Source organism: Kogia breviceps, chromosome 10 (assembly GCF_026419965.1).
Source record: "Kogia breviceps isolate mKogBre1 chromosome 10, mKogBre1 haplotype 1, whole genome shotgun sequence".
NCBI classification, from domain to species: domain Eukaryota; kingdom Metazoa; phylum Chordata; class Mammalia; order Artiodactyla; family Physeteridae; genus Kogia; species Kogia breviceps.
The window spans coordinates 90,661,799-90,687,546 of NC_081319.1; the positions used below are offsets into that span (position 1 = coordinate 90,661,799).

Here is a 25,748-nt window from a genome sequence, read left to right on the forward strand (position 1 = left end):
GATGCGGGTCTGATCCCTGGTCGGGGAACTAAGATCCCACATGCCGTGAGGCAACTAAGCCCGCACGCCACAACTACTGAGCCCGTGCACCACAACTACTGAGCCTGCACACCTAAACTAGAGAGCCCGCCTGCCACAAACTACAGAGCCCACGTGCTCTGGAGCCCGTGCACCACAACTAGAGAGAGAAAACCCACACTCCATAACACATGGCACAATGAAGAGCCCACATGCCACAGTGAAGACCCAACACAGCCAAAAATAAAAAAATAATTTAAAAATAACATAAATAAATAAATAAATAAAAATAAAGATAGATTAGATTGGGAAAATAAATAGAGAAGTAAAGGCAAGAGGGGCTCACGGGCAAAGAGAAATCCATGGGGTTGTGGATTGGAAGTCTTCATGAGGTGGAAGATGGTGGAAGAGAGGGGTGATGGTTTGAATAAGCTGAAAGTAAAAGTTTTATTTGAGAATGGGACATCCGATTCTGTGATTTTACAGGTTGCTGAGGCAGAACTAACGGCTCTGCATTTTGCTTGGGTCTCCAGTATATGTTGAAGTGGTCTTAAATGATGACAGGAGTTAAGGTGGACTGGAAGATTGGAAGCCAGGTGTTGAAATCTCAAGTGAATGAAGAGAAGTGACAGCAGGTGACAACAATAAAGAGGAGGAAAGTGTGACTCAGCTGAATGGTATGGGTCTCAAAGGAGAGGGGATATTTACAAGAGGAAGCAAGTAATGTCTGAAAGTACGCAAAAATGGACCCAACTACCAAACTTGAAGTGAGAATAAGCAGTTTCTATTTAAGAGGGCTACAGGGGAAGTGATGTTCTTGGACAGGGCTTAGGTTTTACCAAGGCAGAGGTGGAAAGAGTGGGGAGAGCAAGGTGGAGAGATAGGAAAGTTGGTTGAGCACGGAGCAGACATTTTCAAGGCTGTAATGAGGTCCAGAGTTGGGTCCAATGGAATGCTGGATGTGGTAAGCAGGTATGAGCTGAGTGTTGATGAGATAAAGGATTTCTGGAGAGACTCTTATGTATGGCGGAGGATTTAACTCCTGAATGGTTTTTGGAAGAAGGTGAGCACTTAGCCTAACACTGAAATCTGAAGGGTTTTGTTTTAACATCAAATGTAACTTTGGAGGACATTTTCATTTTCAAGCTCTCTTTCCATTTTAAAGTTGATAATAAAAATACATAACAGATTAATGAGGATAGAGATTCTCTTTGGGGTGATGAAGCTATTCTGGAAATGGATGGTGGTGATGGTTGTACAAGTTTGTGGGTGTACTTCATGCCACAGAATTAATTATACACTGAAAAATAGTTAAAGTGGTAAAATTTATATTATATATATTTTACCACACAAGAAAACAATATTTAGCAAAGGTTGTGAACTAGCATCCCATTGGCTAAATCTGCTCCCAGACATGTTTGGTTTGGCTTCAAACTATTTTGGACATCATTGTGTATATTAAAAAAAAAAAAAGAGAAGGGGAGGGGAGGGGAGGGAAGGGATTAAAATCTGACATTTAGAAATCTGGAGATTTTGTATTAAATCCCTTTAAAAATCAGTCTATCGGGCATGCCTGGTGGCGCAGTGGTTAAGAATCCACCTGTCAATGCAGCGGACATGGGTTCAAGCCCTGGTCTGGGAAGATCCCCCATGCCGCGGAGCAACTAATCCTGTGCACCACAACTACTGAGCCTGCATTCCAAGAGCCCATGAGCCACAGCTACTGAAGCCCGTGCACCTAGAGCCCGTGCTCCACAACAATGCACTGCAATGAAGAGTAGCCCGCCCCCAATCACCACAACTAGAGAAAGCCCACGCACAGCAACAAAGACCCAACGCAGCCAAAAATAAATAAATAAATATTTATTTATTAAAAAAAAAACAACAAAAAAAACTGGCCTGTCTACTAACTGTGGGCACACAGTCCTACTTGGGTAGGACCAGCTGGAGCCCAGGGAGACCTGCTTCCCTCACTTGGAGCCTGAGCTTCCTCACTGTCTTCTTTTCGCCACCGAGGCCTCAGCCCTCCAGCCAGTCAGCCTGATGCTTGCCGTGTTGGTTCTCTTTACAGAATTCATAGAATAATTTTATAGCCGAGCCTCTGCAAAAGTGAAAAAATGAAAGATAGACTGAGCAGGGACTTGTGTTTCAAGAAAAATGGGAGAAAACACATTTGTGGGTGGAAGTAAAGCTGCGTGTTTAATGTGTAAACAGAGTATGTCCCGAGACTACAATCAGGTCACCTTCAGTTATTTTTATTACCTGCCCAACTCCTGAGGGTGGTTGTGTTTGCCTCCCTGATTTATATAAACTGTTTATAACTTTAAGTTTTAAATAATTCGTGTAAAGCTGAAAACCTAGCAACATTTGAAGGCCATAGAAAATCTTGAATTTTCCTCTAGTCTTTGGCTAATAAAGGTATCCTGAAATAAATGTATAAAAGAAGAAAAAAGGGACGTCCCTGGTGGCGCAGTGGTTAAGAATCCGCCTGCCAATGCAGGGGACACGGGTTCGAGCCCTGGTCCGGGAAGATCCCACATGCTGCAGAGCAACTAAGTCCGTGCGCCACAACTACTGAGCCTGCACTCTAGAGCCCACGAGCCACAACTACTGAGCCTGCATGCCACAACTACTGAAGCCCATGCACCTACAGCCCATGTTCTGCAGCAAGAGAAGCCACCACAGTGAGAAGCCCGTGCACTGCAATGGAGAGTAGCCCTTGCTTGCCACAACTAGAGTAAGCCTGCGTGCAGCAATGAAGACCCAATGCAGCCAAAAGTAAATAAATAAATATTTTTTTAAAAAAGTATCCTGACTTTGAGCCTTTGGGAAACAATCCATGGGGCATTAATTCATTAATTCATGAATTAAATTATTATTCTCAATATTTGCTCATATGAAAAATACTGATATATTTTCTGTTTTACATGTGTCTGTGTGTGCAAGTTAGTAAGAGAGGAAAAAAAGAGAGAGAAAGGGGTCACGTAGATCTATTCTTATTCATTGGCACAGAACTGCATTGTTTGTGCCAAATCAATCAGTAGAAATGGGAACATTAAATTGTGTGTCAATATTGCTGTGAAAAAAAAAGTTCTAGTACACAAAATGGGCATGTACTGTCACCAGAAAAAGTGCACTGACTTCCTTTTGAAAGTAAAAAATATAGTAAACACCAGATATTCTGGTACTATGACTGACTCTAGTCTAAAATATCCTAACACTTCTAAATTTACATAGAAGGCATTTTGCCTTTCTTTTTAGTTCTCTTCCTACTGGATGAACTTAACCTTTGGACATCTTTGCTTGGGAATAACAGTACATCGAATTACTGTATCACTGGAAGAGAGTTGAAAACAACACTTAATAAGAACGAAAAGGTCCAGTTTCTACTTACAAATGGAGAATTGCCCCAGTATCTGTTGACTACAGTCTGACTTCTGTCGATGTCCTGTGACATTAGCAAATATACCCATGACCCAGGCTAAGTCATATATAAGCATAGAGGGTGTATTAGTTTCCTAGGGCCACTGTAACAAGATATTGCAATTAATGTGGCCTTAAACAACAAAAATATATTCTCTCACAGTTCTGGATGCTAGAAGTCTGATATCTGGGTGTCAGCAGGGCCATGCTTTCTCTAAGGGCCCTAGGGAAGAATCTGTTCCATGCCTTTCTCTTAGCTTCTGGTGTTGCCACCAATCCTTGGTGTCCCTTGGCTTATAAACACATCACTCCAATCTCTGCCTCTGTTGTCACATGGTGTTCTCCCTGTGTGTCTTTATCTGTGTCTCTCTGCCTCTTCTCATAAGTCGTATTGGCTTAGGGGCCACTGAATCTTGACTACATCTGCAAAGACCCTATTTCCAAAGAAGGTCACATTCACAGGAACCAGGAGTTAGGTCTTCAATGTATCTTTTTGGAGAAGACAATTCAGCTCATAGTAGAGAGACAGAACAATGGCCATAACATGACCATTGAATTAGCTCTTTAGTTAGACACCTGGCCCAGCCATTTCTTTCTTTCTTTCTTTCTTTAAATAATTAATTTTTATTGGAGTACTCAGTGCTCTGTGGTGACCTACATGGGAAGGAAATCCAGCCATTTCTCATCTCAGCCATGGCAGCCTTGTTTCCTTCCTCACTTGTTTCTGAGCCATCTCCTGCTTTATCCCTCTACCATGACAAACTAGTCAGTGCTGGTCAACTTTCATCAATTTACAACAGCTTCCTGTTTGTAACTAGTTTCCCTCCTAGTGTGCTCTCTCCTTACCCCAAACCCTGGAAATAGAATCCCTTGATCAGAACCTGGAACGCCATTCCCATGAATTGCTTCTGTCCATCCTTTCCTCCTATCTTTAATTCTTCCCTGTTTGTTTCGATTTTCTATTGTCATCACTTCAGCCACCTTGCAGCTCTCTTGCCCCGTCATCCCTTTCTTCCACTCACTTGTTGAAGCCCAGTGTTGAAAAATTCCAACTATTTGGTCTCTGGGCTCACACGTGAGCACTGTGAGAGACAATCGCACAGCTGTTTTCCTCATCAGCTTTCTCTCAGTTCCCTGCAGAGGCATTTCATTCTAGCCATAAGCTCCTTAATCCTGTGACAGCACTGATTCCCCCTCATTCAGACCTTTCTCTTCAACTCTTGGTTCATGGAGAAAATACACAGGTACCTTCTTAACTTCATGCCACCAAATCTACAAATTAGCCTTGATCTGCACCCAACACTTCTCTTCTTGCCAGTTGCAACAAAGGAAACCAAGTCCATGTAAGGTCTTCCCCGCCCCTGCCTCTGGACTCAGTCCCCTTTCTGTCTTCTAGCGAACTCCATGGCTTTGAATCATTTCTCCTGTAGCTTCACTCTCCATCCCCTTCATTGGCTCCTTCTCATCAAACTTTTGTCTCTTTCATTGTCTATACACAAACAATCCTTCTGTCACCAACACCTCTTCCCTTAACCTGATGGTCACCTTCAGTTTTTTCAAACCATTATAATATGCTTCATTTTACAGTATTTTGCAGGTACTAAACCTTCAAGCTCTGTTTTCTCCAGCTCCTCCCATTCTCAGGTAAACTTCCTGAGTTATCTATCTTTGCCGTCTACAATGACTCACGCACATGCATTCTTCGATGCCATAGAATCTCTTAACCAACCACTCCAAGATCACTGAAGACTTGCTTGTCGCTGAATCTAATAACATTGTTTTGTCTCTTATTATTCTTGCTTTTTCAACAGCAGGTGACACATTTTTACTTTCTACTACTTAAATTTCTCTTCTTAGCGTCTAGATATGCAGCACTTCTGGTTTTTCTTATAACTCTCTGATGTGTCTTATTCTTTGCAGAGTTCTCCTCCTTTCACTGTCCCTTAAATATTAGTGATCTCTGGTTCCTGCCCTTTGCCCATGATCATTGCTTACTCTATACAATTTCCCATGGGATTTCATGAACTTACCTGCTGATAGTTTCCAAATCTGTAACTGTAGACCATGTTGCTCTCAAAAGACTCATAGTCACATATCCAACTGTCTCCTAAACACCTTCACTTAGCTGTCCCATGAGCACCTCAAATGAACCATGCCCCAAAATGAAACTCATAATGTCAATTCCCCACTACCGTCTGTCTTGCTTGAACCCCTGGGTTCCCCATCTCAGTTAATCCTTACCCTACTGATCCACACCAGAGACCGAGTGTCATCTGAAGCAAATATTCTTTGGGCCTCACCATTCCCCGTGGCCCTGCCTATTTCCAAAGGCCTGTATCTATGTCTTGTTTTTGCCTGAGGGCCCTTAAAGAAGCAACAGAAAGCTGTTCTGTCTGTGCAGAACAGGCTGGAAATGCTGGGGTACTAAACCTATCAGCCGGTGACTCACGGCAATTGGTTTATAAATTCCCCAGCTCCTCAACCTCTTGGGTGGGAGAACTCTGAGACATTTGTTTTATAGCATTTCCCAGGATTTCTCCATGACATTAATAGCATAGTTGGCTTGATAAAGCACTCTTTCTTGGCTATATTTCCTCCTTGATATCACTTCCTCATCTTCCTACCCATATTCCCCGTTCTTCTTGAATGAAGTACTTGCCCTCGAACCTTTTCCTTGAGATCTGTTCCTGGGGAAAACCAAAGTAAGATATCATCCTTCTTTCCAATCCCTTCCTTTCTTCTTCCAGTTAATTACCAAATTCTATTAACGCTACTCCATCATCATCTTGAGAATCTAGCCACTTGTCTCCAGCCCGGCCACCGTTTCCCCGGTACCCAGTGCCATCCTCTCTAGCCGGGATCACTGCAGTACTTTTCTACTGCCCTTCACCATGGTCCCCCTTCGGTCTTTGCTCTCCCCTGCAAGCAGTGATCTTTCAGGTATGCAAATTTGATAATAGCACCACCACAGTAAACTTTTCAGGTCTCAATTCAGAACTGAGAAGCTTTCCTTAACCCTTCATTTATGGGGACCTATTAAAAAGAGCACCCTCTGCAGCCACTATGGAAAACAGTATGGACGTTCCTCAGAAAACTAAAAATAGAATTACACTATGATCCAGCAATCCCACTCCTGGGCATCTACCCGGACAAAACTATAATTCAAAAAGATGCACGCACCCCTGTGTTCATAGCAGCACTATTCACAATAGACAAAACATGGAAACAACCTAACTGTCTATCGTTGACAGAGGAATGGATAGAAAAGATGTGGTACATATATACTACTCAGCCACAAAAAAATGAAATAATGCCATTTGTAGCAACGTGGATGCAACTAGAGATTATCATACTAAGTGAAGTTAAGTCAGAAAGAGAAAGACAAATACCATATGATATCACTTATATGCGGAATCTAAAATATGGCACAAATGAACCTACGTACAAAACAGGAACAGACTCACAGATATAGAGATCAGACTTGTGGTTGCCAAGGGGGTGGGGGAGGGAGAGGGATGGACTAGACTGGAAGTTTGGGGTTGGTAGATGCAAACTATTACATTTAGAATGGATAAACAACAAGGTCCTACTGTACAGCACAGGGAACTATATCCAGCATCCTGGGATAAACCATAATGGAAAATAATTCTTTTTTAAAAAGAATGTCTATATGTGTATAACTGAGTCACTTTGTTGTACAGCAGAGATTGACACAACATTGTAAATCAACTCTACTTCAGTTAAAGAAAAAAAGCACCCTGTTATTTCCCTATTAAAGCACTTCTAACACTATACACGAATTACCTATTCACTCAGCTGTATTCCTCACTATACTGTAAGCTCTAAGAATAGGAACATTGTTTTTTGTCTTTCTTTTGTTTTTCTTTCCTTTTTTTTCTTTGTTGCTGGACTCCTAGGTTGTAACTCAATATAGGGTATAGAGTAGAAACTCAGTGAGTATGTGCTGAATAAATGAATGCTTAATGGGTCATTCCTGTCGAGCCCATCTTGGCCTGTTTCTGGAGGGCCAGAATCAGAAAGCTAGGGAACACATTTGCAATTTGTACCTGTGTTTACTCTTCTGTTCTAAGAATTTTTTTCTATAAATAATGACAAGTGATCTCATTGGGGATGAATTCATCAGAGGATGGTGTCAGGCATAGGACTGATTTTGTTTAAACCTTAATAGGTGATCGTTCCTGTTATTTGGTATAAAAAGAGGTATGGACAAGATGGTAGCTTGGAACTTCCAAATTCTTTACATTTGGGTACTTTCCTGAATTCCTGACATTTATTCTTTCCTAAGAATTTATTTCATAAGAATGTTTTTCAAATTTATTCTTTCAAAGAATAAATTCTTTCATTGAGAATAAATTTATGCCAATTCATTCATGATAGTTATCATTTGAATTCTGTAAATTGAATTTCCACGAAGATAGGCATGTTTGTATTTAAAAAGAAAAAAGCTACCATTATAATTCCTACCCAATTCTATAAAATTCAAACTTCAAAACATTTTATTCTTATCCATGCTCTTATTTAGAGTTTTCTTCTCCCATTTAAAAGTATTCTAACATTTCATTATTTATTCTAATTACATTGGTAAAAACAGGTAGCCTGGATTCTAAATCATATTATTTGTAATATGGAATTTCAGCTACAGGACAAAAACCACTTTATTTTCCTCTCTCCTTTTTTTGTTAGTAGAGGGTACTTGTTAAAGGCACAAGTTTTCAGATGCAGTGGACAGGCTAGAGTTCTCATTCTGCCAATTATTAAGATGTGCGAGCAGAGGTACTTTGCTTCATCTCTCCAGGCCTCAGTTTCCTCATCTTTTTAAAGAATAAAGTGATATCTACTTCTTAGACTTGCTATGAAGCAAGTGAGACAACAGATGTAAAGGGATTAGCACATAATAAGCACTCAATAAATGATGTCATCATCATCATTATTTATTAGCTGTTAGTTGGAGAGTATGTCCTTTTATTATCTTATTTAGTCCTCATAACAATACTATGATGTGACCAATGTTATCCTCCCTATCTTACAAATACAGAAACTGAGGCCCAGAGGATTTAAGGAAACTTGCCTAATAATTATAAAATAATAATAATAGTAAAAAATTATAAGGTGTTCGCTGTGTACGAGGCACCATTCTAAATTGTTTACATGTGAATTCATTTCCTCAATCCTAATAGGTATATCTTATCTTTATCCCAATTTGCAGAACCAGACTAAGATCCAGAGCTATGAAGTAACTTGTTCAAGGTCACACAGCTCTTAAGTGGTAAAACTAGGATTCAAATCTGGGAAATCTGGTTTCAGAGAATGTGTGCTTAACCATATGTATACGCCTCTCTTGTGCTATCCTGGGGTGCTGTGCCTTGATGAAACAATGAATGAATACAGAATTGGAAGCTTGAGAAAAACACAAAAGCATATTTTGATTTTAAATTTAGGAACAACAGGTAAATTCCTATCTATATTCTGGTACAATTAAGGGCATACAAAACAAAAGAAAACATTTAGCTGACCTACCTTCTTTTGGGTTCTCTGCAATGCATTTTAGGATTTTTTTCCCCAGCTTTGTTGAAATATAATTGAGAAATAAAATTGCATATATTTAAAGTATACCACCTGATGATTTGACGTGCATATACTTTGTGAAATGATTACCACAATCAGGATTCTGTACATTAGATCCCCAGAGCTGAAGGCTTGGATCCTTTGACCAGCATCTCCCCATTTCCCCACCCCTGCTAGCCCCTAGTAACCACCACTCTACTTTCTGTTTCCAAGTTTGACTTTTTGTTGGTTTGTTTTTAGATTCCACATATAAGAAAGATCATACAGTATTTGCCTTTTCTTTTTTTTAAAAAAAAATTTTTGGCTGTGTTTGGTCTTTGTTGCTGCATGTAGGCTTTTCTCTAGTTGTGGTGAGCGGGGGCTACTCTTCACTGTGGTGCGTGGGCTTCTCATTGTGGGAGAGGTGGAGCACAGGCTCTAGGAGTATGGGCTTCAGTAGTTGTGGCATGCAAGCTCAGTAGTTTTGGCTTGTGTGCTCTGAAGTGCAGGCTCAGTAGTTGTGGCACATGGGCTTAGTTGCTCTGAGGCACGTGGGATCTTCCTGGACCCGGGCTCAAACCCATGTCCCCTGCATTGGCAGGCAGATTCTTAACCACTGCACCACCAGGGAAGTCCCTATTTGCCTTTTCTCTCTGGCTAATTTCACTTACCATAATGTCCACCAAGCTCATCCATGTTGTTACAAATGACAGGATTTCTTTCTGGCTTATTTCAGCTTTGCTATTGAGTTGTATAGATTCCTTATATATTTTGGATATTAACACCTTCTTATCAGATATATGATTTACAGATCTTTTTTTTTTACTATTCTGTAGGTTGCCTTTTCATTTTTGATGATTTCCTTTGCTGTGCAGAGCATATTAGTTTGATGTAGTTCCATTTGCTTAATTTTGCTTTTGTTATATGTGCTTTTGGTGTCATATCCAAAAAATCATTGCCAAAACCAATGTTAAGAAGCTTTCCCCCTATGTTTTCTTATAGGATTTTTATGGTTTCAGGGCTTACATTTTAGTCTTTATACTATTTCAGTTAATTTTTGTGAGTGGTGTAGGGTAGGGGGTCCAATTTCATTCTTTTGCATGTGAATATCCAGTTTTCCCAATAGCATTTACTGAAGAGACCATCTTTTCCCCATTGTGTGTTCTTGTGCCCTTGTCAAAGATTAGTTGACCATATTTGTGTGGATTTGTATCTGGGCTCTCTATTCTGTTGCATTGGTCTATGTGTCTGTTTTGTGCCAGTTCCATAATGTTTGATTACTATAGCTTTGTAAGAGAGTTTGAAATCAGGAAGTATGATGCCTCCAGATTTGTTCTTCCTTTCCAAGATTGGTTTGGCTCTTCAGGGTCTTTTGTGAATCCATATGAATTTTAGGATTGTGTTTTCCTATTCCTGTGGAAAATGCCAATGGAATTTTGATAGGGATTGCACTGAATCTGTAGATCTCTTTGAGTAGTATGGACATTTTAATATCAGGTCTTCCAATCCATGAACTTAGGATATCTTTCCATTTAATTGTGTCATCCTCAGTTTATTTCATCAATGTTTTGTAGTTTTCAGTGTATAGGTCTTTCACCTCCTTGGTTAAATTCATTCTTAAGTAATTGTTTTTAATTACTGCATTTCATTAGTTTTGATATGTTGTGTTTCCATTTTCATTTGTTTCAAGGTATTTTTTATTTTCCTTTTGATTTCTTCTCTGATCCATTGGTTGTTCTGGAGTTTGTTGTTTAATTTCCATATATTTGTGAATTTTCAATTTTTCCTCCTGTTACTGATTTCTATTTTCATATCATTGTGGTCAGAAAAGATACTTGGTATGATTTCAGTCTTCTTAAGTTTGCTGAACTTGTTTTGTTGCCTGACATATGATCTATCCTAGACAATGTTCCTTATGGGCTTGAGAAGAATGTGTATTCTGCTGCTGTTAGAATGTTCTATAAATGCCTGTTAGGTCCTTTGGTCTAAAGTATAGTTCAAGTGTAATGTTTCCTATTGATTTTCTGCATGGATGATCTATTCAGCATTGAAAATGGGGTACTGAATTCCCCTAATATTATGGTTATGTTTATTTTTCTCTTCAAATCATTTGGCATATACTTTATATATTTAGGTGCTCTAATGTTGGGTGCATATATACTTCAATTGTATATATACAATTGAATATACAAGATATAAGTCTTTTTGATGAATTGACTCCTTTATCATTATATAATGACCTTCTTTGTCATTTGTTAAAGTTTTTGACTTAAAGTCTATCTTGTCTGATACAAATATAGCTACCCATTTTCTCCTTAGGATTCCATTTGCATGGAATTTCGTTTTCCATTCCTTCACTTTGAACATATATGTGTCCTTAAAACTGAATTGAATCTCTTGTAGGCAGCAGATAGTTGGGTCTTGTTTTATCCATTCAGCCACTACATGTCTTTTGATTGGAGAATTTAATCCATTTACGTTTAAAGTAATTATCAATAGGTAAAGACTTAACCATCTTGTTAATTGTTTTTTGGTTGTTCTCTAGTTCCTTTGTTCCTTTCTCTCTTGCTGATTTGCTTTGTGAATTGATGATTTTCCATAATCATATGTTTTGATTGATTCATTTCTCTTTAATCTTTGTGTGTCTATTGTAAATTTTTGCTTTGTGGTTACTATGAAATTTACATAGAACATCTTATAGCTATAGCAGTCTATTTCAAGCTGATAACTTAACTTTGATCACATACAAAAACTCTACCCTTTCCCCCATTTCATATTTTTGATGTCACAATTTACATCTTTTTATATTGTATATCAATTAACAAATAATTGTAGCTATAGTTTTTTGTAATGCTTTTGTCCTTTAGCCTTTATACTGGAGTTGATTAACACAATACCATATTACAGTATTAGAGCATTCTGAATTTGACTATACAGTTACCTTGATCAGTATATCTTATATTTTTTTATCTTCTTATGTTACTAATTAGTGTCCTTTCATTTAAACTTGAAGAATTCCTTTACCATTTCTTATAAAGCAGGTCTAGTGATGATGAACTCCATCAGCTTTTGATTGTCTGGGAAAGTCTTTATCTCTCCTTCATTTTTGAAGGATAGCCTTACTGGGTAAAGTCTTCCTGGTTGGCAGGGTTTTTTTTCTTTCAGTGCTTTGAATATATTATCTCACTCTCTCCTGACCTGAAAGGCTTATGCTGTGAAATCTGCTAATAGCCTTATGGGGTTCTCTTGTATGCAAGGTTTTTTTTTCCTCTCTGTTGGTTTTAAAATTCTTTGTCTTCGACTTTAGCACATTTTATTATAATCTGCTTGGAGAAGATCTTTTTGAGTTGACTCCTTTTGAGGACCCATGAGCTTCATGAACTTGGATGTCTGTATTTCTCCCCAGCTTTGCAAAGTTCTCAGCCACCATTTCTTTAATTTTTCTATCTGTTTCTCCCTCTCTTCTCCTTCTGGTACTCCATTAATTCATAGATTGTTTTTCTTGATGGTATCCCATAATTCACATAGGCTTTCTTCACTCTTTTTCATTCTCTTTTCTTTGTTCTCCTCTGTCTGGATAATTTCAAATGACCTGAATTGACTTCACAGCTTCTTTCTTCTGCTTGATCAAGTCTGATGTTCATGCTCTCTATTGCATTTTTCCTTTCATTCATTGTATTTTTCAGCTCCAGACTTTCTGTTTGGTTCTTTTTTATGATTTCTATATCTCTGTTAAAATTCTCATTTTGTTTCTGTATTGTTTTCCTGATTTCTTTGAATTGTATTTCTTTTTATCACTGAGCTACCTGAAGACAACTATTTTCAATTATTTTATTGGGCAAATTGCAGATCTCCATTTATTTAAAGTTGGTTATTGGAAAAATATTGTGTTTATTTGGTAGTGTCATGTTTCCTTGTTTTTTCATGTTCCTTGAAGTCTTGTTTTGCCGTATTTGCATTTGAAGAAGCAGTCACTTCCTGCAATCTCCACTGACTGTCTTCAGGAGAGAAATACCTTCTTCCAGCTCTGCTAAGTATTCTGAGGTTCTCTCAGAAATTTTCTATAGATATACATGCTCCACACTTCTTGTTCCCTCTTGGGGGAGTGGAATTCTTAATGATGGTATTTTTTTCTCTTGATCCTGCAAAGGCTGGCTGAATGCTGACAGCGTCCCATTTGCCTTCCCCAGGGCAGAGCTGAATGCTCAAGTTCTTATGCTTTCTCCCAATCCTGTAGAATTGAGCCAGCTTTGCACTTGTTGCCCTTGGGGGCATGAGCAGGGAGCTGGCCATGTAGACATGGTGGTGGTGGTGGTGTGTGGGTGAGCTGTGCAGAGTGTTGACGGTGTCTGTGGGCCAGTTGAGAGGATACTCAAAAGAGGCATCCCCAGTGACTTGTGGTTGAGCTTTCTGATGGAGTCTGCATGGCGTTTAGTAGGATCCACATCCCTTTCTGACCTCTAAGAGCCCTGGCTACTGTTTTTTTAGCCCTTCCCCTCCTCTCAGTTGTGCAGCACATCTCAGTATTCTGGATGAGGCATGAATAGGACCAATAAGGTGGGCATCTTTGGCTGCATCCTGTACAGCTGGGAAAGCCAGGCACTTACTCATGTGCTCTCACTGACATAGAAGGTCTCTCTTAGCACTGAGCTGTACCGCCTTGGGGCAGGGGGTTGACTTGGGTAAAGTGAAATTCTTCCTCTTACCTTCTTCAATGTGTCCAATCTCGGATTTTCTTTTTCTCCAACAGTGTGTTGGAACTTCTCTGTTGAACTCCTGAATGTCCACAAAGGCACTCTCATTTCTGGGTGATTGTCAAAATCAGTGTTCCTTGGGAGGAAGACAGTCAAATTCCTCCATTTTGTTGTCACCACTCCTTGCATTTGATGTTTTGCAAATGGCACAAATATCTAAGCTTTGGGGAAGAACATAATTTTAATGTCAATGCAATGGACAACTATGGATTCTGTGTGGTTTTGTTCGACATAGACTGAGGTTTAGAACCTTTGCTCCTTGGAATTACACTTGGAACTCTGCTGGAAAATGTTACTCTTCTCTTTTCTCTATAATATTGATATACCTGTCACATTCAAGTAAGACCCATGATTAATCTTAATGTGCAGGTGTTCCTAACTGAGGCTAGAGGTTTGAATTTGCTTCATTCTATGCAGTCTGTTTTAATTTTGATTAATTGCCATCAGGAATAATAACTCCTCAGGGCAGATCATTAGGAAGCTACAGAATCGATTATATTTAGCTACAGAATATGTAAAACTAGTCACCACCACTGAAATGATCATAGATACCCTTGATGTTGCATTCGCAAGGAATACTTAGGTCATTCCAACCGGATTTCAGAAACAAATTAAAATGGAATTGGAAATGCTTTTTCATAAATAAGTTAGCTTTCAAATTTGCCTTTTTTTTCCTCAATAGGTTTCCTTAATTCTGACATGAAAATTAGTAACCTCAGCTGGTTGTCCTGGTTGGTAGGAATAATATGCTTTAGATGTATGCTAGGGAATTTATCTCAGTACACATTTGCAATAATTAATTGGGAGACTCATGAGCCCCTGCTGCATAAGAAAGGACCTAAGCTTACCTGCTATCCTCTACCTGAGACCACTGCTTTGGTGGATAACTGAGTGCTTCACTTGGTGGCTAATGTGCTAGCCTCCTAACTTCTTTACTTCTGGTGTAGTTTCTTCTTGGCACACTCACACCTGAGTCTTTGCTCTTTCCTAATTAGAGCACACCAGCTCCTACCTTTGCACATGGCTCTCACTATCCCTGGAGCACTGTTAACCCCCTTTTCCATCTACCTATCTCTATTCATACTTAGGACTTCTCTGAAATGCCACCTACTCCAGGAAGCTTTGTTTGTTGCATCACTCCCCCCCTCAGGTGGCTCTTCTATGTGTCCCATTGCACCTTGGACCGTTTCTACATAACTGCTATCATATTTATTGTCACTAAGTGTCCATCTCCTCTGTCAGAGGAAAATTTGTCTTGTGTCTCTACAGCGAGAGTTCAGTGGGTCCTAACCCTTTTGGCCTTGCACACGCCTTTGAGAACCTGATGACAACTATAAACTTCCTCTCTAGACAAAGTAACCTAAATTCTGTAAATAATTTCAAGGGGTTCTGGGATACTCTAAATCCATCTGTGGGCCCTAGAAGTTCATGGACTCCAGGCTAAGAATCCCTGCACGAGCTCCTGGATACATCAAAACAGTTATGACTTAACAGATGCTTGTCACTGTTCAGAGCACTTCACATGATCTGCCCCATTTATTCCTTACAACAACCTTATGAGGTAAATACTATAATTATCCCCAATTTACAGATGAGAAAACTGAGGAACAGCACGTAATTTGACCGAGGCTGTTGCTGAGTCTTCTCTTAACCAGGCTGCTCTGTTAGCCATGGCGCTACATCACCTCTCTGCCTCACTATGGTCCTGTTCAGAAAAGGTACTGCGTGAATGTCTATTGAGTGACATCCTTCAGAGGATAAAGGAAAGTAATAGTGTTATACACCACAAACCATGAGTAAGGTTAAAATCATGAAGAAAATGAAGAGGCTTAGCATTCGAATGGTTTGTACATGCTATGATCTTTTTCAGTGGAGTAAATAGCATAGAAGATAAGCTACATCTAACCTTCAGTTAGCTTTAAGGATATGGGGTAGAAAGGCAAAGAACTTGCACTGAATACTTAATACTTGCCTGACATTGAGTTTGTACTTCCTAAACAGACTACATTATATAGTAGGTGCTACTAGACCTGGGAATATAGTTGAATTTTGAGTACAGTATTGACTCTGGGGAAAGACCGAATGGGAAAATATAAAGTGCTGTTCTCTGTAAAGCAAGCATTTAGAAAGCACAGTTTGTAAAAGCCTAACTGTTGACTCCCTGGGGCATTAAGGAATGGAAGTTCTACTGCTAGAATGGAGAAGGGTTAAGGGGGGGGGGGGTGGTGTCGGTTTTTTCTTTCTTTTAAGAAAGATAAGCCTTGCAAGTCTTTTGTGATAAGAAGTTTTACAATTACAGGTAGATGTGAACAGGACCTTCACTCAAGTGTGTACACACACACACACACTCACACACACACTTCTGCTCTGGTTTCAGAAAGGCAAGGAGGGAAGGTAGGAAAGAGAGAGGAAGAGAGATCAATATGTCATTATCATGTGCCAGTAATTACATTAAATGATTCCAATAGGACACTCCCAGCTGATCTAGCCTCTAGCTCCTATGATGGCCAATGGTTCAATGGTCAGATGTCAGGTACTTGGTTGCAGAGGGGGCCTGGCAGGAGAGGCAGCAGCAGGGAGACTTCTCATGCTCCAAGAAACTTGCAGTCTTCTTCAGAATCTTATGAGAATACTACGCTAACAATTCTAATCATTGTCCATGAATAATTTTAACCATACTCGAGAAAATGCCCTTGGTGTCATTCATTCCCCACGGTTACGAAAGTTGATCTTACTGTGTTCTGCATATCTGAGTCAGGAGATCCATCTCCAGGTATCCCTTGAACCACTTCTAGCCTGTGTGTAGAGGTAGCTCAGGTCCCCGCAGGGCCCATGTCTACCCATGAAGCTCTCGAGGCTGTGAATCTACATGTCTGGTGGGGAGGCATGCCCCAGATCTGCCCCAGATCTACCCCAGAGATCAAGGGTGTATGACATTGGTCATTGTCCAGATTTCTGTCCTCTCTGTGGAGCTCCTCAATAAGTCAAAGTACCTACAACTCCATTTCACAAATTGTGGGTGTGGTGATACTTTTCCTATCAGTCGTTTTTATTGGCCTCACACTTATCCACATCACTGACTTGAGGTATCTTGGTTTCTCAGTGTCGATATATCTGGGTGAAGGAGAATGATATAAAGAACAAACTAAGCCTGGACTTTTGGGAACTAAATTTGGGGAAATTTTCATTTTTTATAATACAAAAATATGCTGTCTTAAAATGTTTTAGCAAGCAATTTAAAAATATTGAGTTGGAAATGTTTTAAAATTTTTCTAATACTAGCTTGAATATTCTTTATAACTTAGCTGTCTTAAACTACAACCAATATGGAACTCTCACTTTGAAATATAGCCATTTTCTCTAACAAATCATCGGAAGAGGGCTAAATCAAGCCAGCTTTCCACTGAGTAGCAATTGGAGACTCTAATTATCCAGTCTGCATCTCAAGTTGTGTCATAATTCACTAAAATACTTTTTGCCCCTTTTCACTTAGTTGCATTTCAGCATTCTAAATTCTAGTCTCTTCCTGTTTCAAAAAAATGTAGATAGTTAATAAAGTATATTTCTATTTCATTTGTTTGTTAATTTGATTTTGTAATGATCTCTTTGTCCCTTGATTTCTGTAACCCATGGCTTTGCCTATATTACCCGTCAAAATGCAAAATTTCTTAAGAGTCCAGCCGCAACAGTCCTTAGCAAAAGAATTTTGATCTTGCAAAATGATTTGCATTTGGATGAAGGATGCCCACCACATGTATGAATTTGCACCTGGATGCAAATCCAGGGAGCGGGGACTCAGTGGTGGCCTATGGGAGAGGGAGTTGAATTCTTTGGGGTGAAGAAAGGTATTACATTATGTGAGGGATGCAGCCTCATGCTACAGAACAGGAATGAGATTGAAGCCTTTGATTTTTGCCCTTTTGGAAGTTCTGCAAAGGTGTGTAGCTATACGATGTTGGCAGGTTAACTGCATGTTGTCGGGGCAGTTGAGTGTATGTCAGTATTCCACCCTTTGGCTTTCAAAGATCTTTCTGGGCAGCCCAACTAGGAGAGGTTATCTGGTCCCCTGCCTGCTTGGTGGGGACCACTATTTAACTTGTATAAACTTTGCGTGGGAATGTGTATCTTTCCTCACCACGTATCATATCATTTTTGTAACTAGGCACCCAGGGAAGTCTGGAAGTATCCCTCCTAGGGATGCATAGCCTTGGAGCTGCCCATGTGAAGTTTATCTTTGTTTGTTCTAATGTTTGCTATCTGGAGAGGATTATCCAGGGAATAGTTTGGCTTAGGTGTGAGGCTGATCTTTTCATGTCTTCTCCCCCAGTGAAAACATCAGGGCTTCAGGTTGCTGACCAAATGTAATTCCATCAGGAAGAGTGGACTCTCGGGAGAAAATAAGAAGAGTCGAGGATTACTGAAAAATGGGATACAATGTGTTTTTCTCCACAATTTTTAGATAAGAAAGGCCTATGATTTATACTGGAGTTCTGCTTTGTGTTTTCAGATGTGAATCAGAGAATCTTTTAGAAACCAAACAAAGCTAGAAATGACTTTCAATACATATCCAATTACCTGAATGTTATTTTACAGGTCCGAATAAAGAGAGAGAAGATGACTTTATATTATAATAGTTCAATATTTGTTAATAATCTCATATAAAAATTAAATCAGGTTGTGTTTCATGTACTCTATATTTTACTTAATGTAGTTTTAATAAATAGGGATTTTCAAGCACAGTTCACTATTGCTAATCACAGTGAGTATACTGGTTAAGGGTTACACACTATAAAAAGATAAAAATATTTGAGCTGATTTAGGAATTTTGTCTAATTACACTGGTCCATTAAAAAAATACATAGTATTTGCTAAATGGCAAAATCATAACACCTAAATTTATTGCTGGAAATTCAAATGCTATCTTCCTAGCTTTCTCTTCTTTTATCCTGAGGAACATGGTGTACCAAAGATCTTATTCTGCAAGTTTTTGCAAGATGATTTTAACAGCCCTCCCTCTAAATTCCTTCTGCAAGAGTCATTCCTTTTTTCAGAGAGTGACTATATTTATAATTTGGGCCTTGAACCCCTGGGAACACTTGCAGTTACTTTAAGGAGTCCTGGAATCTATATTTATACCAAGTACTATCAAGGACAGAATAAATAATGCATTGGAATATGTGCACTACTATTTTTCATGTGTAAGTTGCTGTTGCAACGATTAATAACACAAAATATGCTGCTTTCATGGTAGCTTTTGGTATCCTCAATCAACAGGGACTAAAACAAAAAACTATTATTAGGTAAAACTTGGGCTCCCATACTTGAAAAGATTGGAAACTACTAGAAAAAAGGAGTGGAAAGTGCCACAAATATGGCACATTTCCATTTGAATTGAAGTTCCTTGTGTACCTCTGAATTGCACATGGTCAAAGAGTTATTCAAGTCTAAGAATGAATTATGCTTATATAACACACTGGTAACAGAAGTGTAGAGTATTAGGATTTGTGGGGGGGGGGGCGAGGAGCACATTCAAATGATCTAATATGAAGCCTTTTTTTTTTTTTTTTCCCATAATGCTCTCAAATTACCACATTGTGGCTAAGTAGATGACAGCTGGCTGTAGAGGTCTATAGACTCTTTTTTTTTTTTTTTTTTTGCGGTATGCGGGCCTCTCACTGCCGCGGCCCCTCCCGCTGCGGAGCACAGGCTCCGGACGCGCAGGCCCAGCGGCCACGGCCCACGGGCCCAGCCGCCCCGCGGCACGCGGGATCCTCCCGGACCAGGGCACGAACCCGCGTCCCCCGCATCGGCAGGCGGACTCCCAACCACTGCGCCACCAGGGAAGCCCCTATAGACTCATTTTAATCGTGCTTCCTGCCAGCCAGAATCCACTGAATCAAATTAAGGAGAGGACTCCACGAAATGCACCCAACTCCACCCCCTCTCCCAAGCTGAGCGCCACTTCTCTCCACTTAGGGTTGATGCTGAGTGATAGGCGCAGAGTCCAGCTGGAGGCAGATGTAGCAGAAAGTACCAAGGCCAAGTTGCAAAGAGAAAACGTCCTACTTGGTGAAGGACAGAATCTCGAAGTGGCAAAGGGAACACACAGTCAGTGTCGAGTTCACTCCTACCCTCTGATGGAAACAAAACCTATAGTCTAACGTTTGACCATAAAGGACAGGCAAGGAGGGAGGGGCACAGCCCCAAAGTTGTCAACTACCCGGAAAACGTCTGCTTCTCCTCTGAGTAGGCAAATAAATCCATTCCCTCTATACACGCCACAGACGTTTTTATTGTTTATAAATAACTACAGCTCTCTTTCATGTTTCCACATTCTGGGTCTGAGAAGGGAATTGGGCCCGTTAATCTTCATGTGCAACTAAGAAACAGTTTATGGCTGGCCAGGTGCAAGTGCCCCGTCTAATCTCTCCCTGTGTCTGTCTTGCAGCAGCTGCAGCAGTTGGAGGGAGTTATGAAATATCAAGGAAACGTTTGTGCCAATATTGTCCCGGTTAGGGAGGTAAGAGAAGTTTACAAGTTGTTTTCCATTTAGAAAGAGTGACAGTCATCACTGGGGAAAAGCTATTTTTACTCAGACCTCAACAATGGGGTGAGGACAAGGAGACCAAGTCCAGATGGAAATTTGAGACCTTTTATCAGTCTGTTTCCTTTTTGGAACCATGGCCCCTATAGTTGCAAAAGCCTTTACGTGAACTTTTCTGCCACTGCTACTGCTTCTCTGTGATCGTGGACAGGATACTGAGGTCTCAGAGCTAAAGTATATTTACCTGGAAAACAAAAATTTTCTTTAATTCCTCGTGAATGCCCAAGGGTATTTAAAAGGTTAATAATATAATTCTGGGTTCAGTAAAATGAGATATTGAAGAGAGGGAGTATAAGACAAAAGGAAGTTTTGTATGAATTATTCAAACGGGGTGGTGCAATGCAATGAACACTGGCTGAGAATCTGAGAGTGAGCACAGGCTCTAGGACTTGCCGGAAACCTGAGTTGGGACAAGGCTTCTGAGCCCCAGTTTCCTTATCTGTACCACGAGAAGTTGATCTTTGCAAGACTCCTCTCGTTTTACAAATCTATACTGAATGCATACCGCTCATCCGGGAGAGGGCTAGGCACTGTGTCAAATGTAAAAGAAATAAGACATAATCCATATGCTTTCATAGTGCTCATAATGTAGACAAGATTAGCACAGAGGAAACAATGACCTGCTGACATGAGCTTTTTTACAAAGATATTAAGGTAAGAACAATCTCTCTCTCTCTCTCTCTCTATATATATATATATGTGTGTGTGTGTGTGTGTGTGTGTGTGTGTGTATATGTAAAATCAGATCATGTTGTACACCTGAAACTTACACAGTGTTATATATCAATTATATTTCAGTAAATCTGGAAAAAAAACAATCACGCTGGAGGGTGGTTTGTAGTGATATGTCATAGTTCTATCTTTAGCTCTGTTCTGTTTCAGTATCTTGTATTTCCCCCAAATATTTAGGTGAGACTACAGATGGCATCTGGAGCCCATAGAGATTGCATTTGCTAAATGCAACAGCACCCTGACGACAGAGGCTTAACCAAAGAGGGGCTGGTTTTCTCACAAGACAAAGACTCGGGATGCCTAGTGAAGGGCCTGTGCAGTTGCTACACAATGGCATCATGCTCCGGGCTACTTTTCTTTCCTCTCCATCTTTCTTAGAATCCGGTTTTCATCCTCATGGATCTGGCCTCGTTAATAAGCTTGCCTGGAAGCCTTCCCAGTGACTTCTGCTTTTACGTCACTGGCCAGAACTGTATCACATGACCACCCCTAGCTGCAAGTGATGCTGGGACATAGAGTTCAGTTGACTCTTGAACTGTCGAAACTCCCTGTGTAACCTTATAGTCTGCCCTCCATATCTGGGCTTCCACACCCTCGGATTCAACCAACCACGTGTAGTACAATAGTATTTACTATGGAAAAAAATCTGTGTATGAGTGGACCTGCACATTTCACTCCCATGTTGTTAGGAGTCAAGTGTACTTTAATTGAACACATTGCTACAATTTAATGCAATCAAGCATTTGTTAGTAAAGAAGATGAAAAATGGATATTGGGTATGTAGTAGCAGTGGGTGTCACAGGCTTCTCCTGAGAGTCACAGATCACACAGTCTGGGGAGGAAAATAAATACGTTGAAGAAGTCAGAACACAGAAGGATCTTAGGAGAATGGAATAAAAAAATGAATCTAACATGCAAAATTCAGTAGAGTTAAAGTCTTACCCCTGAGTCGAAAAGAATCAACTGTAGGGCTTCCCTGGTGGCGCAGTTGTTGAGAATCCGCCTGCCGATGCAGGGGACACGGGTTCGTGCCCCGGTCCGGGAGGATCCCACATGCCGCGGAGCGGCTGGGCCCGTGAGCCGTGGCCGCTGAGCCTGCGTGTCCGGAGCCTGTGCTCTGCAACGGGAGAGGCCACAACAGTGAGAGGCCCACGTAACACACACACACACACACACACACACACACACACACACACACACACAATCAACTGTATACAGATAGAATGGGAAAATGTTTAACAGCACCCTATAAAAATCTCTATTAATTTAAATTTACCATGAGCAGTAACAGCAATCAAAATAATATTTTACATTTCTTGAATGTTTACTATTAGTTATCGCATTTAATTCTCATAGTAATCCTCTGAGGTAGAGTTATTATTATTACAATCCCTATTTTATTTTTGAGAAAACAGAGAATTATAAGGAACTTGACTAAAGTCCTATAGCTAGTAAGTGGCTAAGGCAGGATTTGAACCAAAGGCCAGGGCTCTTATTAATTACCCCTATAGTATACTGTTTCCTAAGGAAAAGTGCTCCACTGTCTAACGTTAATTCGGTTGTGGACTACATTCATAGTTTCACAATATCTACGTCTAGGAAGTTAATAGTCTGTCTTTTCTGATCAGAACACGTTTGCAGTGTTGCTCTTAATTCTGGAAACCACAATCAGACAGACAGGAACCAGTAGCTCCCTCGTATACCCGTACCGTCTTTGCTTCAGTTTCAGAGGATAAGAAGGATGCTCAGGGCCACCTACTCCTCCAAGGATGTTCTTGGTCTCATCCTGTGTCTCTCTCTGGAACTCCATCATTTAACCCTTCTATCTTCCATATCTCCAACTTATCACTTATTACTAATTATTTTTCCTCAGCCAATAACTTTATTTTCAAAGTTTCTATCCTAAATAAATACCCCCCCCCAAATCTCATCTGTAGAAATATGTACCTTTTAAACTACTCCTTCTAATGAGTCATTGTTAACCATAGTTCTTAAAAGAATATTTAACATATGCTGTCTCTAACTCTTTGCCTCCCATTCACACCTTCCTCAATTTCCAACTATGTTGAATGTCACCAGCCATTGCACGTACAACTGGCAGCCGTCTTTATAAGTCAAAGGAGTTGACAAACCGGATGCTTGTTGGATGCTTGTACGTTAAGGGCTGCTCATTTATCTGATTTGCATCCAGAAAGCATTCATAAGTCTGTTACGAAGTCTAGTTTTCACAAATGTGTTCTCCTACTAAATCAGGATGACTTTTAATTCACTTTGAAACTGAACCTAAACACTGCATGATTTTATTGGCTCGTTATTGGTTTTCTTATTATATTATTCTTAACATAACAAGGCTGACTACTGCAGCTCTTTCATACTTTGGAAATAATTTTTATGGCTGTAACACTAACTTATTATGGAAATGGTGGTATGTTGAGTGATACAGTAAATGAAAACTGGCTGGTTCCATTTTGTTGAATTATCAGTGCAATAAGCATTAGTGACATGAAGGATCTGAGAAAAGAAAATGTATCGTCTGCATCTACCATGGGATTGGCATTGCCCAGCACCACGTCCTCTGAGAATGGAAAAGACGTGAGTCACTTTGGCAAAATGCTTTGTAAGAAGATAATTTCACGATGGCATAGAAAACCTTAGTTTTTGGTTATTTTTTTTTTTTTGCGGTACGTGGGCCTCTCACTGTTGTGGCCTCTCCCGTTGCAGAGACAGGCCCCGGACGCGCAGGCTCAGCCATAGCGCGCAGGCTCAGCCATAGCTCACAGGCCCAGCCGCTCCGCGGCATGTGGGATCTTCCTGGACCGGGGCACGAACCCGTGTCCCCTGCATCGGCAGGCGGACTCTCAACCCCTGCGCCACCAGGCAAGCCGAAAAACTTACGTTTTAAGTGCAAGCATAATATAATCATATTTCTAAACTTCCACCATCTAGAAATTATCAGGAATACTGGTGGTGGTCAGAAGTTCTTTTTCTTACCAATTTTACCTCTTAGACTCTTTCTGTATTCAGTGGATTGTAGCAAGCAATATCCTTCAAGGAAAAATCCTAAAATTTCCTAAAGGTAGAAGGAAAACAGTAATTAACTTAATATCCTGCTAAGATACAAAGAACAAGTTTTCTACAAGATTTGGCTTTTTGCAGCTTTTTGTTTTTGACCATTTGCAAAGCATGATTAGAAAAAGATATTGCCAAAGACCGGATGGAATGAGAGGCAGGGTCTAGGAGCAGAGCCGGGTGGGGAGAGTGAGCTGTGGTATACAACCAGATCCTGTGGGATTACTAGAATTTATTTAAAAACTTAGGGCTTCCCTGGTGGCGCAGTGGTTGAGAGTCCGCCTGCCGATGCAGGGGATGTGGGTTCGTGCCCGGGTCCGGGAGGATCCCACATGCCGCGGAGCGGCTGGGCCCGTGAGCCGTGGCCACTGAGCCTGCGCATCCGGAGCCTGTGCTCCGCAACGGGAGAGGCCACAACAGTGAGAGGCCCGTGTACCGCAAAAAGAAAACAAGAAAACCAACCAACCAACCAAACAAACAAAAAATTAATAAGCCTGAGATGGAGAAGGTAAGTGACTTGCCCAATGTCTTCTATCTCCTAGCTCAAAAACCTCTCCCTCCATGCCACAGGCATGCACTTATTTACTTTTATCTCATCTCTTTTAGCTTCCATTCCCCAAATGAGAAAAGAGACAGAGGGAGAGAGAAATACAGCCAGACTTGTTATTAGAATAAAATGGAATAAGAAGGCAGTGATATTTGGGGAGCATTCTGCAAGCACATCTAGATGCTAGAAAGACTTCTACATTAATAAACAAACAAGAAGCTTGCACGGCTATGTATTTTTCCAAAATAGACTGCATTTACGATCAACTTTTAAAAGCGAATAACCTCTACTCTACATAATGTAGGAGAAAGAAATCATTTCGTATTGAGTTCTAACCTATACCTAGAGCTTACACTCTAGTATATTTTACCAGACAACATTGTTCAAAAGAGTTATGGCTTATAGCATTAAACAGAACCAAGGCAAAAAAAAGAATAACTTTAAAGTGTTCCACAGGTACAGGAAACAGTTTAGGGGAATCTTCTATTAAACCTGTTCTCATCTTCTATTAAACCATGTTTTCAAATAGCATGCAGTTATTTAGTAACTACCTGTCAGCCCCTTGCTGTAGCCCCTTGCTCATTTGGTTATATGCGCTTTACAAATTAGTGCCCCCAAAGATCTAAAAAAAAAAAATTACACAGAACATGGTGATTATCCTTAGAGTTACTTGGTTTCTCAAAGGTTAATGGCAATTTAATTTGCTAGGTCTGAATTCCTATCATGACCTCATGGTATTCATGTACTTAACAGAGTGATTTTGCATGGCTGTTGGCGCCTCAAAGTATTGTGCACTGGCTAAAGTATGGGAAAGCCCTTGGGAACAGGTGCGAATCCAAAATGGTGAGTGCGGTGTGTTTGTGTGTGCTCCTGGCTATACGGGGCTTGCAATAAATATTATTGAATGCATGTGAGGGAGCGCAGGTGCAAACGTACACCTGCAGGGCTCCTTTGTTCTCACAAAGGCTGACCAATTCTGGGAGCGAGCAACCTTTTACCCAATCAAGGGTCACTCCCACTTAATAAGCTACACACA

General features: G+C 40.3%; 1 long non-coding RNA gene across 1 annotated transcript; it reads left to right on the forward strand.

Moving 5' to 3' along the window:
• The first annotated feature begins 20,200 nt into the window (after nt 1–20,200).
• On the forward strand, nt 20,201–25,551 carry LOC136792034 (uncharacterized). The gene is made up of 3 exons (XR_010835148.1): nt 20,201–20,280; nt 20,943–21,018; nt 25,466–25,551. It is a non-coding gene; the product is annotated as an uncharacterized lncRNA (long non-coding RNA).
• Nucleotides 25,552–25,748: the final 197 nt, after the last annotated feature.